General features: G+C 36.0%; 1 protein-coding gene across 5 annotated transcripts in view; it reads left to right on the top strand.

Moving 5' to 3' along the window:
- The window catches only part of LOC136040645 (protein sickie-like), a 295,044-nt gene that overhangs the window by 166,123 nt on the left and 109,753 nt on the right, over positions 1–19,168 (top strand). The gene's annotated exons all lie outside the window — the stretch shown is intronic.

Raw genomic sequence — 19,168 nt, 5'->3', positions numbered from 1 at the left:
TTTCCCTAAAAATGTTCCTTACGACACCCTCCCATCCAATTTGGGGACGACCTGCTTTTCGTTTGGCCCTAGATGGTTGGTCAACAAGGACGATTTTTGGCTATTTGTCGATCCTTCAACCTCAGAACGTGTTCTAGCCATCTCAAACTTTCTCTCATTATAGCCCTAGGAAGCAGGATTGAGCCACATTTTCGCACAGCTTACTGTTAGAGACACGGTCAGTTAGTCGGCTATTCAAGACAATCTATTGACAATTTCTCGGGAAAATCAAATTCTCCTCCGTCTTTCGGAGCGCCCACGCTTCAGAACCATACTTGACCACCGTCATCGGTATAGATTCCCATATTCTAATCTTGCTTCGTAGACTTATCTTCCTATTCTTCCAAACTCTTTTCAACCGTGAAAAAACACCCTGGGTCTCGGCTATTCTACTTTGAACATCTTTATTGCACCCACCGCAAAAGCACCCGTCTATTTTCAAACTCCCCCTATTAATGTTCAAGGCTTTCAATTTTCAGGGGTACCTAATTTCAAATTGATGATAACTTTGAAGTAAACAATTCGGTTCAACCGCGAAAAGAGAATTATGAAAGAAAAACGGAAACGAAACTTGTAACAGGAGTCAAAGAAACATAAACAAATACGTGCCAAAAAGGATCATTAAAGCTCGAAGCAACTCATATTAGCCAAAGACAATTCATCAAAAACTCAACTATTGATTCAGATCGAATTCTAAATCTGACAGTTAAAGCAACGACTTCCTCTCAAATTTCGAACTTCTGATGCGCACCTACTTCGAGTCCAAAACAAAAATACAAAAAAAAATACCCAATAAAAAAAACGGGGAAATTTGCTTCCGTTCAGAAACAAAAAGCTTACAGACCTAAAAAGTAAAAGCGATTGTAACTTAAAAAGCTACAGCAAAAACAGAATTTGTTTCCTCATTTGTCGAGATGGAGGAGGCGCTCAGCACCTCCAGTTGAGGATTAAATACTAAGAAAAATCGATTTGTAATCTTAGAATTTACATTCCCGAAATTTCTATAGTCTTTGAGCAAATATTGATATTTTGTGCCACAAAATGGTTGAAAACGCTATTTTGATGTATCATGATTACTTGTAGTATTTAAAAAGATTATCATATGCTGATGAGGACGACTTGACAACCTAAGTAATCACTGCAGCATTCATTTTATTATCCGTTGGAAATTTGTGAGTAAATATGGCACTCACTGCGGCCTTTATGTAATGCTGTAGAGCTTGATCTGCCTACTTTAAAATCGTTTTTAAAATCAGGGGGCTCTAAACCATCTTTCGAGGGCTGTAGATCATGACAAATCAATTGCACTTCTTAGAATTCACCTTTCTTAGCATTTTGAACGTCTTTGGGCAAAAATTAGTGTTATGTGGCGCAAAATGGTATAAAAAGACATTTTCCTGTGGTATGATTTCTTTGGTTACTTAAAAAGGAACAAGATGTTACGAACTCATTTCATATGGGTCATCTCCCAACACTCTACGACTCCTCGTTCGACAATCAATCTACGACTCCTCGTTCGACCTCGTTCGAATATCATCGCTGGGGAAAAGAAAAAAAAGAGAAAAAAATAGACACAAGTGTGAAACATTTTGTGATGTAAAAGAACGAATTTCCTTATTGTTTAATACAAGGCACTGTGGTCCTCTTTTATAGGGTTTTTGGGATCACCATTTTGTTCAGAAAGCATTTTTGGGTGGGGGCTCAGGCTTCTTTTTAAAATTCCAAGAAATTTGATGTTTCCACTTCTGAATCACCTCAAGTGGAATTTTTTCTAACTAGTCAGTTTTTTTTTAACGTGTTTAAAACTCTTGGTTGTATTGGGTGGTTTTCGCTCTTTACAAGGTTGGAGCTATTGCTACAGCCATAAACATGTTATGGTATGTGAATAAAAAAAAAAGGTTGAGCTTGTGCATCTTTTTTTCCTTCAAAAGACTAAACCTGTAAATAAACTATTTTTCTGGGTATAAAAAAAAAACCTTTCTGGCCTATTTGATTTGCCAAAATGTTTCATTTCTCTTTTTTCTGGTCCTTGGTTTTTCAATATATTTTTTAAATTTTTTTTGGAATCGATGAATACTTGCCCCCCCCCCGCTTTCCTTTGGTCGTGATTTAATAATTGCAATAGCTGTGACATAGTGTTTTTTGTTTTGTTTTTTTGTTGCAAAGCTAGCAAAATGGAACTCAATCTAGTAAATCTTTAGGTGAAATCTTGTGAATAAAAATTCGTCGGGTTGGCTATCCTGACCAGCGTTTTTTTTTTTTTTTTTTTTTTTTTCTGTGTGTGTGTGTGTGTGTGTGTTCGGCGTGTAGCATTTTTTCGGCAAAATTAACATAAAAACAGATTTCTTAGTTGACTCGTGCACTTAATTAAATCCAAAACGTAATTTATTGCTATATTTGATACCAGGAAATCCCTCGAGAAATCCATGTTGATGCAAAGGCCTATGAGAACACTAATGTTGTTGGGAGTAATTGGAGGGAGGTCTCCAGGGTGACTTCTGGACTCGCCTATTCATCTACTGTTCGGACTGATTTTGTGTGTAAATCCCTGCACCATTCCAGAGGTAAATTCTGTAAATACAGTTATGTAAATCAGTTCCTTTATGGTAATGGCAGAAAGTAGAAAGTCGGCAGTAAAAGATCTGAGAAAACGTGTTTTTAAAAACATCAAGTTACGTTTACATATTTTAACTGCCCTTCCTGAGACTTTTTATTTTATTCTTACTCTATTTTCTTTGAACCTTTTGCAGATGGATTAAAATAAAACTGATAAAAAAAAATCCGATAAAATTGACCTTATTTCAGTTCAAAAAGTAATTCAAAATAGCCCTCGTTTTTCTCATCACTTCTTTGATTCGTTCAGTGCAAATCACTGTATTATAGCGCAAATCACTGTCAGGAGGATCTCCGGGTTTCTGGGTTCTTTCCCCACTCTGTGACGAAGCACATAATGATTGAAAATTCGTCTTCGTTTTCCTTGTCATTGCTTTTATGACACAACCGAATTTCGGATGCTCACATTACAACATAATGAAACATATAGTTATAGGGCCTACCATGACAGGCGTTGAAAAATAGACCTTTTAACACGACTTAGGGGCAGGAATCATCCCTAATGCAGTTTATGCATGAAAGTTCAGTTCAATTAGACTTAAAGATTCAGAGACTATTTTATGACAAAAATGGGGATGGATTAATCTAATTCTGAAACTGTTTATGGCGATATTTTTCGATGTCGTATACAGAATTAGAAAGCTCTGACGCCAAACAAAAAAGTGAAAATAAGAAAAGAAGAAAAGAATATACCTTTATGAAGATATTAGTTATATGTGCTTTATTCAGTTTAAAGTCTTGCGAACAGAAATTTTCAGTTTTAGCCCTGCCTCCTAGACCCTCTGTTCTTTGTGCTGAAGTTTAATTTACACCACACTGAAATCTGAACAACCGTTTTTTAATGAAATTAAAAGATATTTCTATGATAAAATTTATGTAATTTTAGAGGAAGGGGGAAGACGCATTACAAAAGGGCAACAATGTCGATGAATGTTACACCATCAAGTGTAATGTATCTGAAAGCTCCAAAGCAAAAGTTTCTATTGGGCCTTCTGTCCATAAGAATACAAAACCATTCCCATCGTTTTTTTATCGTGGAAAATCGTGTTGAATCAGCCGTCGAAGAAAACAAGAGAGGGCTCATGCGAACAGATATTTTCAGTTTTAGCGCTGCCTCCTCAGCCCTCTGTTCTTTGTGCTGAAGTTTAACTTACACCATACTGAAAGCTGAAGAACCTTTTTGTCTCCTTAAATTAGCAGTTTAAGAAGTGATAGAAGTTTATACATTATTAAAACGTTTCTTTTCTTTATCACAAACTTAGCGGGTAGAAACTAAGGAACTTCCAAAAGGCTCAGCAAAAGCGGCTCTGAAACATTAAGTACTCCCACGAAAAATATTACTGTATGTTTTTGAATATATTTTTATATATTTTTGAATATATTTTTGAAATACACCTATCTATCTATCTATCTATCTATCTATAGCGTCCAGGTTCATAGGAAGTTTCGGGCTTTTTGAAGTATAACTTTATGAGATTCTTTCTTGTCCTCCATTTTGCAGGTGTCTCGTATTACAAATATTTTACTAACTTAAGATATACTTTCTGACTTTAAAACAGCGGGGTCTATTCAACCTTCTGAGGCCCCTGATAGCTTAAAAAAGTCTTCTTGATTAAAAATGAAGTTCCTAAGAATAAAATTGCTTCACGGTGAGACTGCTGCAATTTTTAACTCCAGGCCAGTTTTTTTTTCTTTTCAGTAGCAGCCAATTCAACTATATTATTAATTTGCATTCAAAAACTTGAGCCCAAATATTGCACTCCCGCGGTAAGCCATAATCTCAAAGCGGACGTTCTACGTTGTTGCAATCATCGTGGGTTTTGTTTCTTTATTGCATAACCAAGGGTAGTTTTCATGTTTGATCAAAGGCTCAACCTGCGTAAAATCCTTAATGGATCCATGCAGGAGCCACCTCCCATTGACCCTCTGCTTAGGTACAGTTTAATTTGTGCAGTTTCTGCTTGTATTTATACCATTCTGTCGATGACAAAGCGAGAGCCGATTTCTCCCCCCCCCCTAGTTCTGGATGTAGCTTAATTTCTATGCAGCTTTTACTTCCATTAAAATTTCGAACGATTTCTACTACACTTCTACTAATCTGTCAAGACGAAAAGCCCTGTCATCAACATTCTGGCCAGCCTCGTCCCTCCCTTCAGAAAATCCCAGTGTACCCAATTCTTCAGTTTGGGACGGGGGTCAGTGGCGTGACTCTATAAGCTTAGCCAGAGTCGACCCAGCTCTAAATGGGTACCTGGAGAAATCTGGGGAAGGTAAACAGGAAGGGTGTGCGAAAGCACAGGATGGCTGGCCCCCAGCCCCCCATTGCACTTCCTGGCTGAAGGGCCAAGAAACTGAGATCAGCACCGCCGGTACGGACTGTAGTCTAATGCCGTATCCTTTACCTTTTTTTATCACCTAACTCTGATAAATCCTGATGAAACTGACAATGTCTAGAAATGTCCATCGCAATTTCTTTTGGGGATCCCAAACACACCCTTTGTTTCCAGTCTGACAGTTGATGACAAGACACGTTTAATAATTCCACAAGCTACCGGAACAGAAATTGGAGAAGGATATCTAGCACAAACCACATAAGGTGGGCAAGGACTGTTTATAACCCATGTGTTAGCCATAGATGCCACACACCAACTTTGTTTACCAAGAAGAAGTATTTTCAGACACACGTTAGAAGAACTAAAGATTTATGGTTTCAAAATGTAAAACTTAATGCTAACATTCAAATTCAGAGCCGTCGACGGTTGGGGGATGGCGGAATCATGGCCCCAATTTCAAAGAGCATTGAGAAATAAAAACCATGGGTCAATGACAGTAAAGTAGATATGGACTTCTGTCATTTAATGTTCGTTAAGAACATTAAATTCTTTTATCTTTATTTATCTTTTACCTTCTATTTATCTTTTTACCTTCTATTTACCTTCTTTATTTACCTTCTATTTATCTTTTTACCCTCTATTTACCTTCTTTATTTACCTTCTATTTATCTTTTTTCTAAAAAGTGAGCTCGGCTGTCGGTGCCATCTAAAATTTTTAAATAAGAATTTTGAAACTAGTGTGGACGATTAGGCAATCTGATTGACGATTTCTTTCATTTCTATTGAAACTAATATGATTCAACTAGTTATAGATATGATTTTCATGCATGCTTTTCTCTACTTTTAATGGTCCTAGGCGTTTCCCCCACCACCTTATAATTCCCCCCGCGGAATATTACCCTAGGATAGTTCATATTTCTTTGATAATTACGGATCTTTATTAGAAAGGAAACTGAAAGTTCTACTCATCTGCTTAAGTAACAACAAAAGTAGAACGGTATTTTCTACCATTTTGTTGCGTAAAACGACGATTCTGGCCCAAAGAGTGATATAAAGCCATCGAGTGAAAATTCTGAAATAGACAATTGGTTCAAAATCATCAAAAAACTATCAGTCGGTCTAAGCTACTATCATAAAAGTAAAGAGTCACATTAAAAACCCAAAAGAGCCGAATTTGTTCTGTAGAGGAGGTGTATTGCCCTTTCTTCATCCCCAACCTCCCCCTCGTGGTTGTAGAAACCTTAGAGGGTAGTCATTCGATCGCAAGTTAAGACTTGTAGTCCTTTTTTTTTTACTCGAAAGTGACTGGAGACCAACCAGTCCCCGTCCTAGAACTCCTTTTGACATTTAGTCCTTTTGTGATACCTCAGGGCATCTGATCGACATTTTGAGGCACCAATTTTGCACATTCTCTGTGGCTGCTCAATTTTGCGCATTGGAGAATTTTCTATAGGGGGAATTATCCGAGAATGGGGATTTTCCGGGGGAACGACAGTCCCCACTTTTAATAATGATAATAATTTATGAATTATATTCTCTAAGGGTATTCGAACGTGACTTTTTGTGTAAAACCTTCCGTAATAGAACAGGAACAAAAGCTGTGAGGCCAGAAGCTCTGTAAAGTAAAATTTCACTTCCCCATGGAACTGCACTAAAACGATTTGGAACCTCTCCCCCCCTCCGATTGTCAAACCTTACTGATCCCTCTGAAAAATTTCGTTTTGATTTCAGAGAAACCAAATAAAGTTGAAATGCGAAAAATTAATTGAAAACAATTTAAGTTGACTCTTGTAAGTATATCCATAATATAAAATGTGTATTGTGAAATATTGTGTTGGAATAAGTTGCTTTCTGACTATTTGAAGATGGTAAGAAGGGTTTTTCTTGATATAAGTAGCTTGACTGATTTGTTGGTTAGCATTACTTTTGTGGCAGACAACTAGGCAGTAACAAAAGGAATTATAAAAAGAGCTATATATCAAGGGGTTTCTTGATCTTTTAGATAGCTGGCATAAAGCGTAATAAACGACGGATTAATCATAGAGTCGACCTCTGTCGCAATTATGTTTCATTTAACGCGTAAGTTTTTTTTTGTCCACCCAGTAGACCTATCCAATGAATTTTGGAGCAATTGAATCAGGGGGTAAGTAAAGGTCTGTTCTTGATGGAGTTCATGTATGAGTATTTATGAGTTGAATGTACCTTCGTTTCCTTACTCAAGTTGATAACTTCAAAACGCATTCCCATTATTGTTTGTTTTGTTTACTTATTAATTTGTTTATTACCTGCATTAAATTCTACTCACGGCAAGTTCAGATACGCTTCCAGCCTGTAGAAACGAGCACTGATTACATTTCCGTTTCCAAGTAAGAAAAGAGTCTAGCTAACCATTTTTCGGTTTTGATTTTTACATTCATGAGGGGATTTCATTGTCACAGGGGTCACTTCCAACCTCCTACGACATAATTTGCGATAGATAGCAAGAATATCTTATTCATTCATCTGTTACCTGAAACACTTTGTGTCGTAAAGAATAACTTACATTCATCATGCGTGCTTTATTGTATATACCACGCTTTTCGGAGCTATTGAATGTTAACATCACTATTTTTGTTCTAAACCCCAAGTATAAATAAACGTTCTTAGGGAAAGTTACCTTGTTACCCAGAAAAACACTCCGTGAAAACTACGCGTCAATGAAAACACATAAAATTAACAGAATATGTGGGGGGGGGGCTGTTGCAAAATGTCCAGGGACATCCGAATTAATTTCTGCCCTGCAATATTACTTTCCTATAACATATCCCATTCTGATTTCGAATTTCCCATCATTATAGCGGGACACTTCATTCTTTTCCGTGACCGTTATACATGCTGGGGACCGTTTTACCGACTTGTCATCAGACGATAAAGAAGTTACCTCTTTGCCGCCTCCTGATCTCTTGAACAAACTAATAATTCTAACGACATGAAGGAACTGAAATTTGAGATCATAGTTGGGACTGTTCAGAAGGGTCGTTTTCATTCCATATGTGGTTTAACATGTAAATAAACAGTTCGGATGTTTCTCAAGTTTCACCGCATTCTTGGTTTAGAACATGAACATACAACGGAAAGGGATAGGACAGGTAATAAAATTTATGGCACTTGTCGACGGCAAAGCAGGTGACCAGAGTGACCGGAAGAGAATGGGAGTATGTGGGAAGTTTTCCTATTCCAACACCTTTGGTTTATTTTTAGAACTGTCTGAATGCAATACCTACCTTTTCATCTGATCGATATTCTAAAGTTTCATAGCAACAGTGTTGATATAGGTTTTATTTTTAGGGTATGATCATTGGTTGTTAACTTATTAATCTTTGATGGTGATTGGTCGGCAGCTTTTACTGGTTGGTGTATCTAATTTTGGTTCTGATATGCATTTGAGGCAAAAAAAAAACATTTACCTTCATAACGATCACGAACGATTCGGGGAATGCAATCTCGTGTAGCGCCTTTCAAATAAATGGAACGGGAAATGTAAATTTTTTTCGAGATGGAGAAGCATTACGTTTTCAGTTTGGCGGGTCGGCAGAAAAAGCCACACTAAATATTGCTTTTCCTGTAAAATTACTGAAAATTGAGCAATGTAGGGCTCCATAAAGAATACATCTGTAGAGCTGGAGAAAACACAAAATGCATATTCACCTTAAGAAAGAATCTTACTCCGTGTTCAGAAAGACGAGAGAGGGATCATATGCTTATGCTACAGGTATATTACTGATTCCTTTTGAAAGTGACAAAAATTTGTTTCCAGTACCTAATTATTTTTACCATCAAATAAATCAGAAACCAACAGTAGGTATTACATATGGGCGTAAAGTAAAACAACATTAGCTTGTATGCACGGTGATGGTGTATTTTAAAAAAGTAACAACATTGATTTGGAATCAGGAAAAAGAGAACGAATTTTGTTTTACGTCGAAACAGCGTATTTTGAAACTATCTAAGTATCCTCATTTTTCTTCGAGAAAACATCTTTCTATGATCTACCGTTTTAAATGTTTTGAGTGATTGGCAACTACATCGTTTAATCGGTGGTCAAGAAACAAAATCAAAGTGCTATTTCCGCAGCCCTTTGGTCGCCAAGTCCTAACAAGGTGTGTTTTAATACTTCCCGTTGGAGGGGCAACATAAACCCGTTTATGCTCGTTTATGTAAGTTTTAAATCCACTTTTTTCATAACCCCGCCGAATCCCTGTCAACCGTGCACTATACGGCCCTCCAAAGGTAAAAGTACGTATCTACACTTTTCATTATTTCGATAAATCACGGCTCAAAGTTTGAGTACTTTTGAGAGCTTCAAATACGGTTTACGGTGAAACTGGACACTGGCTAATTCTGGAAATTAGTTAAATAGGTAAACAAATATGGGGATTTCATATTTTTAAGTAAAATTTTCTATTATTACTGCCCCGAAGCCTGAAACAGTAGATACGTACTTTTACCATTGGACCGTTACTCATATAAAGAGGCGCTCTCAAAAGGTAAAAGTGCGTATATGACATATACGTACTTTTACCTTTGACTCGAGACTCGAATTCGAATGAAGTCCCAAAGGTAAAAGTCTGTATAAAACATAAAACGCACTTTTACTCTGCCCAAAACCCCGTATCTATGACGTATACCGAAGGTAAAACCACGTATGAAGCATGTACAACAAGTCATTTTTTTATTCAAATAATTAGAAGTTAAAAAATAAAAAAAATCAAAAGAAATCACTGAAATACTGCAGGCAGCTAAGAAACACAGCCGTGCTTCAGCAAATCGACAGAAGCTGTTGATGAAGGCATAGTGCGCCAAAATGTACGGCGATTCTCATTCATAAAAGGTACAAGTTTTTCCAAGATGGCCTTTTTCTTTTCTGGCTTTACCCCCCTTGCGCCAAGAATCGGATCTGGCAAAGGATACTTTGCCTCTTTGATTGTACTAACCAGCTTTTTTGGCACAAAACTTAGACTCTTTTCTTCACCCTCAGGGCTAGTTTTATAGAACAGTTCTGTTTTTCCCTTCTTAAAACAGACCTCACTGAACTCATCAATGGTCACGCCCAAGTTCTTCATGACGATGCCAGGAGCTTTTAAGCTTTTCCACTGGCAAAAGTCTTCTATGTCCATTTTCACGGCTTTCGTGAATTTTCTACTTTTTTCTATGGTGTCGCACAAATCTTCAAAGTCAAGAACATCCCTTTTTCGAATTCGAGACTCAATCGATCCGTGTATGGAGTCAGCCCCCATGTGCGTATGGCCTTTCACTAGATACTTGATACGAATCGTTTCAGGTCCTCCTTCACTGTTGACTATCAGTACAAATTCACTAAAAATTGTCCAATTTTTGTTCTGGGCACAGCAATTGTCAGTATAAAAAAAGAAGTGCAAGATATCCCTATTCATCTTTAAGACCTTGTGGAAGGCACTACCTATATCAGGTGCATCACGTCCTTGTCGAGATTCGTTCCAAACAACGCAAAGGTTCTGGTTTTGTTGGGTGGCCTTAACGGGGGCAAACGTCTCATTAAAACACACGAGTCTTGATAGAAAAAAGGCCTCCTTTCTGCTGTGCATGATGGGAAGCAATAACACTTTTTGTAGGTCCACGGTGAACAACATGGTAGTTGAATCTTTTTCGTATTTCTGCTTATCTTCAGAAAATGCTTTTGAAACCTGTTCAACAAGATCTCTGTGCTTTCTGTACAGTTCAGTCTCTTTCTCGGTTGCCTCACCATTTGTACCAGGAGTTCTCGCAGCCCCTACTTTCTCTTTTAATAGTGTGCAAATGTCACAGCTGTCACTTTGGGGCATGCACAATGATACTTTCATACCATTAAGAATCTTCCTATATGTCTCATCACAGATTTTATTTGCTGGATATTTTTCATTAAAGTCTTCTGCCATAAATTTGTAGCTCAAATCACGAGAAAGGTACCGAACATTTGGAGCGTGAGCTCGACGATAGTGTGGAATTGCTGGCTGAAAGCTTTCAATGTGCTGCATCACAAGGCTTCGATCAACTTTGTTTGGTGGCCCTGCCACTTTATGGCCCCTTCCGTCCTTGAGCTCATTCCCAAGAGCATCCCTTTCAATTTTTGACTTGATTGTAAAAATCACTCTGTCATTCTTGCCAAATCCTAGACAACCAAGGAATGTAGACTTGCAAACTGGCAAGTTTTCAACTTTTGGGGTAAGTGTGGGGTATTCATTCAAATTTCTGGGAAGGCTGTACCTAACTGTAGTTTTTTTTCTACACGCAGCTTCTGGGGCAATAGTCCTTCTTTTAACTGGTAGGAATGTCAGCAAAGAAGCGAGCCACATTTGTCTTGATTTATATTCTTTGCTCCAACATGTGTCATAAATTTTCCTGAATTCTACACTGGAAAACCTCAAACATGAGTTTGTACATTTGTTAGATTTACAGCCAGGTTCGTCAGGAAATGGATACTTCTTAACATCTCTTTCAAATTTATCTTTTTCTGAGCGAACTCGTTTTGGAGTAAGGTCAACAATAGACCTTCCTTCTCCTCCACCATTTTCTTCACGTCTATTTTCTCTATCTTGTCCCACAGACCTTGCTGCTACAGCGTCAATTACACACATGATATGGTCTGAGGAATCAGGTTCACAAACAGCATTGTTGCTTTCATTAGATGGTTGATTGTCCAAATTTAGCTGGTCATCTTGGGTCTCATAAGCTGCTGCATCCGAAGCCGAATCTTCCAAGGGCAGGAAAGGATCGGTAGGAAAATGGATCAGATTGTACTCTGGATGATCTGATGTAAGATCATTACTGACCGAAAGAGGAACTAAATCTGTAAAGAGCTTTCTCCTCTTCTTCAAAGTTGTCTGCCTTTCATCATCAGAAGACCCAAATGTCCCTTCAACGTCCTCCCAGTCAATATCAGACTCATCACTATCACCTCTACTTAAATCTTCTTTTTCGAATTCTTCATCAGCAAAGTTTTTTAACTGTGCCTTAGTTTTAGCTTCTCCATCAGTGGTGTCCCTTGATCGAGAATGTCCAGAAAAATTGGGTGATATGTCTGTTGTTTGATTTATCTGGATGATTTCTGGGTGGGAACAGGAACTAGCTCCTCGTTGCTCTTCACTGGAAGATGGCAAGTCGGTATTTGAAGTTGATGCCTCATTTGTACTTGCTTGACATGCCAATGTCCTGAAAAATTGGAATTCTAAGAACTTGTTATCAACCTTGATTATCTCAGATGAAAGAGGGGGTTCTAGGGCTATTTTGATACATTTTTTTTTGTTTCTAAGGTAAGCAATATTTAGAGGCCCTCAATTTTTTCTCAATGTTGTAATAGTTGACCAAACTAATCCCTGATTATCTCAGATGACAGAGAAGGTTCTAGGGGTTATTTTGATGCATCCCTTGTTTTTTATTTTATTTCAAAGGTAAGTCATGTTTGTAGGCAATACTAAAAAAATGGCTTTAGGTGGTTGGTTGGTAATTTGGTATGACGCTGCTCTCCTGTACTAATTCGACAGCTACATAGCTAGCTGTGTAAACTGGTTGTAGCGGGTCTGTTGTACCTACCTGGTAGTACAGATGGGGTTTTACCAGAGGGTTTAGGCCTACTTGGAGAAAAGGTTCCAAAATAGCATGAAGCAAAATTTTCTTACCTTAAATCTCTTTCCTTTTGTATAACCAACGCTCTCTGTAAATTTAGAAAGCCTCTTGACATTCTATGCCAGTACTCTTTAATAGCTCAGAGTTGGCTGGTTGTTCAGCTCTGCTCTGGTAAACAAACAATGATGATTGTGCTGAATCATGACATATACGTACTTTGACCTTTGGTTTCCTTTCTCATTTTAATGTGCCGGCCAAAGGCAAAAGTACGTACCAAGGGCGAAAGTACGTATCTACACAGATACGTACTTTTACCTTTGGATGCGCCCAGAAATTTTTCAGATACGTACTTTATCCATATGCTATTTCCGTTAATATTTGTACTAGAGCCTTCTTACATATACCATTCGATTCAGCACATTTTTTTTAGTATGGTGGTGGCATTAAGTCGAGAAGTGAAAAATTGTGCATATACGTACTTTTACCTTTGGAGGGCCGTATATATTGGGTGGATGTGTATATGTTTATGAAAGTAAAACAGTTCAAAATAGGGATGATACCTTTTTATTGACAGTGAATAGATATAAAATTATGTAACTGGATATTTCGAACACATGTACAGTGTTCATCATCAGCAGTAAAACTGTTCATCATCAGAGTTTTACTGCTGATGATGAACACTGTATATGTGTTCGAAATATCCAGTTAAATAATTTTATATCTATTCGTTGTCAATAAAAAGGTATTATCACTATTTTGAACTGTTTTACTTTCGTCACGGAAAGGCAGTGTGGTCTTCGAAGTTATCTACGTATATGTTTATCTATAAAATGCTACTAAAGAGCACTCTCGTTGGTTTTTTCTTACTTTTTTGGATGATTCTTAAAATTAGGAAAGCAATATGGCTTTTTTCAATCAAAATGGGCGTGTTAATTACCATATACTGGCCAAAAAAAAACTGAATACAATAACTAATGATAAATCTCATTAATTAGAGTCTTATATCATATAACACAAACAACAATGAAGATAATTAATTTTTTTTTATGTTTTACAAGTTTGCATGACTCCCTATAAATAGAAATGATTATGCCAGCGTTGTTACTAATCAAATTTGTTTCCCACTGTGAAAAAAAAGGATATTTTCAATGCTTGGCAAAGGGCTATGATTTTTTTTCTTTTTTTTTTTTTTTTTTTTTTTTTTTTTTTTTTAATAACCATAATCAGTGACCAAGTTACTAAGTGAGAGTAGTACTAAGTTATAGTTGATTGTAAGCAAACTATCTATTACATTGAGTAAGGAAATAATAGGGAGGCATAAATTAAATAATGGATTTTAGCATGCGCAAGCCAAAAATGATGCGGCGTTGGAGGGAATTGAGGGCTAGATACTATTGGAGAAGCTATTATGCCCAGTGATTGAGAATGCTAGAGAGGCATCTGCGAAAGAATGGATTAAGTATACACAAGTCAAGAGGGAAACGCTGAAACCAGAATATCTACTAGTGGGGAAAGGGGAATTGAAAAATTTTTGGGCCAGACACTATCAGGAAAGATACTCTGTCTAGTAATTGGACATCGCCGTTATTTCCAAATTAATGTTTTGAATCGACCTACTAAGAAAATTAATTCCCAGATTCAAGTAAAACTAGATTCAAGTAAATTCAAGTAAATCCTTTTATTTATTTACTATTTCATTTAACGACTCCTATACAATTTAAAGACGAGGGGTCAAACAGGTAAATAATTTTTCAGAGGTTAGGAAGGGAGTTTACATCTGCTCTCATCTTTAAGCATACTTTATTCTACACAGCTGTTGATAACCCAAATAAAAAAAAAAATGTATGTCTATGAATATTGCTTGTGAGCATTGAAATGTGGATAGAGAAATTAAATCTAGAGAGAATCGGGAGTGTAGTTCTCTTTTCATCAAATTTAGTAGGACTTGAACTTCAAAGAGAGAGAAAGTAAGAATACCTATGTCTGATATATGGATTATCGATACCTTTCGAATGGTTGCGATTTCATGCGACGTTAATGGCTTTAATTCATGAAATGTGAGAGGGGCCAAATGTATTTTTCAAAACCTAGTCTAGACATTTCTTTTAGATTGGTTCAATAATAATTCCAAAAAATATCTTTTTCAATGAAATCACCGAAAAACAAGCATTTTTTTTTAAACCCGGAGCGAGGGGAAAATGCCTCTCCTCCCTGTCAAGCTGCTTCTATCTCCAGTTGGTAGCACCGTGTGGTATATGATAACCTTGCCAACAATTTTATTTCCCAATTTATTGCTTACAAAATTGGGTGAGATATTACGTTTGAATATTACGCTGACAGTCGTACCTACATTTTTTTATGACTTTTAGTTATCTCTTTGTTAGCTGCATATAAATTAGCAATACCAAGGGGTACGAGTTGGTTTCTATAATGGGGGAGGGGGCAGATTCATCCAACCAGCAAAAAAGTAGAGATATGTTAAGATATGGGAAAAGACTATGAATAAGGTTCAATAGTTTATATTCTTGTCAAAACCATTAAATGCTCAATGAGGTTCCCATCACACCTGTAAGAGTAATTAAAACCACTTTCTCTTCTTCATGAAAAGGCCTGTCAATTAGTTTCGGATACAAACAGTACGTCAACAAATTCTCTCCTTAGGTTTTGTCCACGGTATTTCCTATCCTGTGCTATTTTTATTCATAAATATTTTCATGGTCAACTTCCCTCTTGTTTTTCGAAATTGTTACAACCCCAAATTAGTGATTATCTTCATGGAACTCGTAACTCTGAAGTTTTATTGGTTGTTAGAATTCCAACTGTGAGGTCAGATTTTAGCCCTACATACGCATGTAGCAGCGTTTGGAACTCCCTGCCAAAGAATATATGAGATTGCCACTCCATCGGTGTCTTCGAAAGATTAATGAAAAGTCATTTGGGTTAATTTTCTTCTTATTCTTCTTTTTTTATAAATAATTGTAATATTATTCAATTATAAAGTTCAATTAAATGTAAATAATAATAAAAAGGTTTAACATAACCATTTGCCTTTCTCTGTTTTCCGTTTTGCTTTTTGTTTTTTCCTCTCCGTTTCTATTTCCCTTATCTTGCATTATGAATCTTGATAGATATGATTGTGATATTTTTTCCTGCGTTCACAGGCCATGGAGCCTTTTGTGGGGATGTTAAAAGAGCTGTATGTATTGATCATTTGGTATAAATAAAGTTGAAGTTTTGAAGTTGAAATATCCAATCAGGTGGAAAATCCTATTTTATGACAATATTATTTAGACACTCTACCTTCACCGAATTTACATTACTATTAAAGTTGATCTCAGTGTTATGAAAAGACTAGGTCTTTATTCCCAATCAGTAGTTATCGAAGTTTGTTTCTATGACTTTGGAGCATGATTTTTTATTCCTATTCAAAAAACCACGTTTGATTGCCTTTGTATGTTTTTATAAGAAGAATGAAAGGGACTTGTTTATTATTCAGAACACACTTAAATTCTTGATCTGAATTTAAAATCTGAGAAAACCGGTTTCATAGCACAACGACAAGTATATATTTGCGCATTAGGGGGGGATTATTTAAAGTATAGCGGGTATGCTTAGAAAATGTGTTAGCTACAATCTTTCTGCATATTATGAAGTAATAAATATTTTCTAACTTCACATAAACAGAATTTTATAAGCCCAATGTATTCTATTACCCAAGTACGAAACCGGTTTTAACAGATCTACAGATCAAAATTCTTGAGTTTTATCTGAATAATTAACAAGTACCGAATGAAATTTTATTTCATTATTTTTTTTTTGTATTTATAGTTTTACATAATTACATTTTCAGATGTGTGAAAACACCTTAAAAAATAAAAAGTGTACTTACCATAACGTTTAAAGCATTTGAAACGTATTGCCATACATTTGATTACCCTATTCCATTCCTTCGTTTTTTCCGTCGAAATTGACATTTAGAAATATATTTGTCACCGTTATTGACTTTTTCCAACGCTGTCCTAAAAATTTATTACTTATAAACTTTAGAAAGCTACATTATTTAAGGAATTCTAATTCCATTTGACTTTCTCAGAGTCACTAAAGTATGCCATGTCTTACTTATTGCTCCGCTTAAAATTTATTATGCTATTAACGGCACCTAAGCTTTACTTCCCGTCAGCTTTGACTCCTTGCAATGGATATAATAACATTTCTTCTCTTTCTTCGTTGAAATGTTACTAATTATCTGGCAGGAAGATATACATCGATAAAAAAGAAGGAAGGGTGATAGTATATTTTTATATGAACCTAAATTCTGATCCCGGTAAGAATGATAAATACATTATTTATAAGGAAAAAGGCTAATAAAGGTTGGATTGTAGATTAGTAATAATAATTGTTCTTATTTTGGGATATGTGTTTGGCTAAAGACTTTTACCTGTTGCCACTGTTTCTGAATCGAACTCCCTTGAAATTCAAAATTTCCTGTTGCTCAATTTTAATATTAAGAAAATTAACTATATACATAAAACGGAAAAACAAGAGACTGAACAAAATCTTTATGTTTTTCTTTGGATTGCCAATTGATATTAAATGAAGACGAAACGCAGTTAAAAAAATCAGAGAGCAATGATACACTTTTTATGTGTCAAGAACCAAATTCTGAGCGCAAACTGAACTGCTTAATTGGGGGGGGGGGGGCTCTGATTATTATTGGACCGGAATTGGTGGAGATGTGTTACTTCTGAAGAGAGTCATTCCTAGGGTTGGTGGTATCCGGGGGAAAATTAATTAAAGAGCGCCCTCCCGACTCAAATATAAGCAAAAGTAGCCGAATCAAAGTGAAAATTTGATCAAAGTGGGCAACCCCCCAGCTGCGGCGCCCTTGGTAGCTGATTTTACTAGCTGATCTGTCTACCCCCCATCCCCTTTGAACGGCTCTGTTTCTGAAAGTTTCTTCTAACGGCTCCAATGATGTAATTAACAAATTTATCTGACCCAAAATTATATAACAGAATTTACAGAAATTATAAACTTAATAAGCCTATGTGAAACAAAGTGAAAATTGAAAAAAAAAAAGAATGATTACTCATTATCCAACAGATATACACGCTTTAAGAAATGAAAAGATAAATGAACCAGGTCCATAGAAAGGAATTCCATTTCGAAACGAGGGGGCAGCATATGCACTAAAAATAAAAAATAGGACCAAATATTAGGAATATAAGACAACACCGAGAAAATATTGACACTTTGTTGAAGGAGCATGATTAGCATTGTTTTGTTTTTTTTACTTATCCGAAAATTAGAAAAAAAAATCAAGTTTGACCTTTGAAATGAATAATAAACAACGAAAAAATAAATGATAACATGATATTTGTTATATTTGCTTCCTTAACCTGTTTCAATAATTTTTTCGTACGTGGTAAGAACCTAATATTGATTCCGGAAAGGGTGGTAAATGAATTGTCTACTGGGAAAAAAGCTGGTTGGTTCGAATGGTACTTAGTGAATGGAAACATTTCTTTGGAAGTGTTTAGAAAAACAATTTAAATGTTGTCAATCGTCCAGTAAATCTTAATCTCAGTAAACAATTTCAGTGAACGCTTTTTAGGCCAAATTTATCGTGAAATTCGAGCGAGATAAAATTCTTTTCTGAAAAAAAAAATTGAGAAAAAACCGGTATGATAATATTTATTATTTTCTGCTTGTGAATTACTACTAATTATGTTACTGGACGGAAATTCATTTTGTTTAATCCCTCCTCCTGTCGTCTCAGTTGTAGCAACATCATTAAGTTCCAAGACCAAAAACTGTAGATACATACCACCCACACTTTAAGACAAAATAATTCAAGAGCTTTACTATATTAATTATTCCTTAAGTTTGAGCATTTAAAAATCAAACAAACCTAATTTTGGGACATTTATGACCAACTACCAATATCAAACATCTTCCATGCCGTTCGTTTTACAGAGTCTCCCTTCGTCATAACCCCTTTCATAGTTGAGCCGTAAGTACAAAAAAAAACAACATATTTTTACGGATATCCATTGGAAAAGACAATTTAAATGAGGAATCAATATACAGCAAAATTACAAATAATTATTCCTTAAGTTTGAGCATTTAAAAATTAAACAGACTTAATTTTGGAGCATTTATGACCAACTACCAATATCAAACATCTTCCAGGCCGTTTGTTTTACAGGGTGTCTCTTCGTTATAGTGTACCCCTTCCATAGTTGAGCCGTAAATAAAAAAGCTAACAAAATATATATTTTTCACGGATATCCATTGGGAAAGACAATTGAAATGAGAAATCAAATATACAGCAAAATTGCAATTGCTTGGATAACGTCAATCAGATTGAAAATGTGTTTTTAAATGGCTTCAAAAATTTCTGCGTAGCAAATATTAGTTACTAAACTTCACCATCGGCCACCTTCAGACTGTTAATAATTGTGATACAAATAGAAAAAAAAAATCATATGTAATCCATGTAGACCCTAATATGGATTTTGAATCTTGAGCTGCGCCCATTTGTCCGCGAAAGCCGTTCCCTT

The sequence above is a fragment of the Artemia franciscana genome, chromosome 21 (genome assembly GCF_032884065.1).
Source record: "Artemia franciscana chromosome 21, ASM3288406v1, whole genome shotgun sequence".
NCBI classification, from domain to species: Eukaryota; Metazoa; Arthropoda; class Branchiopoda; order Anostraca; family Artemiidae; genus Artemia; species Artemia franciscana.
Note: the sequence above shows the minus strand (reverse complement) of the source record. Positions and strands in the feature narration are given on the sequence as shown.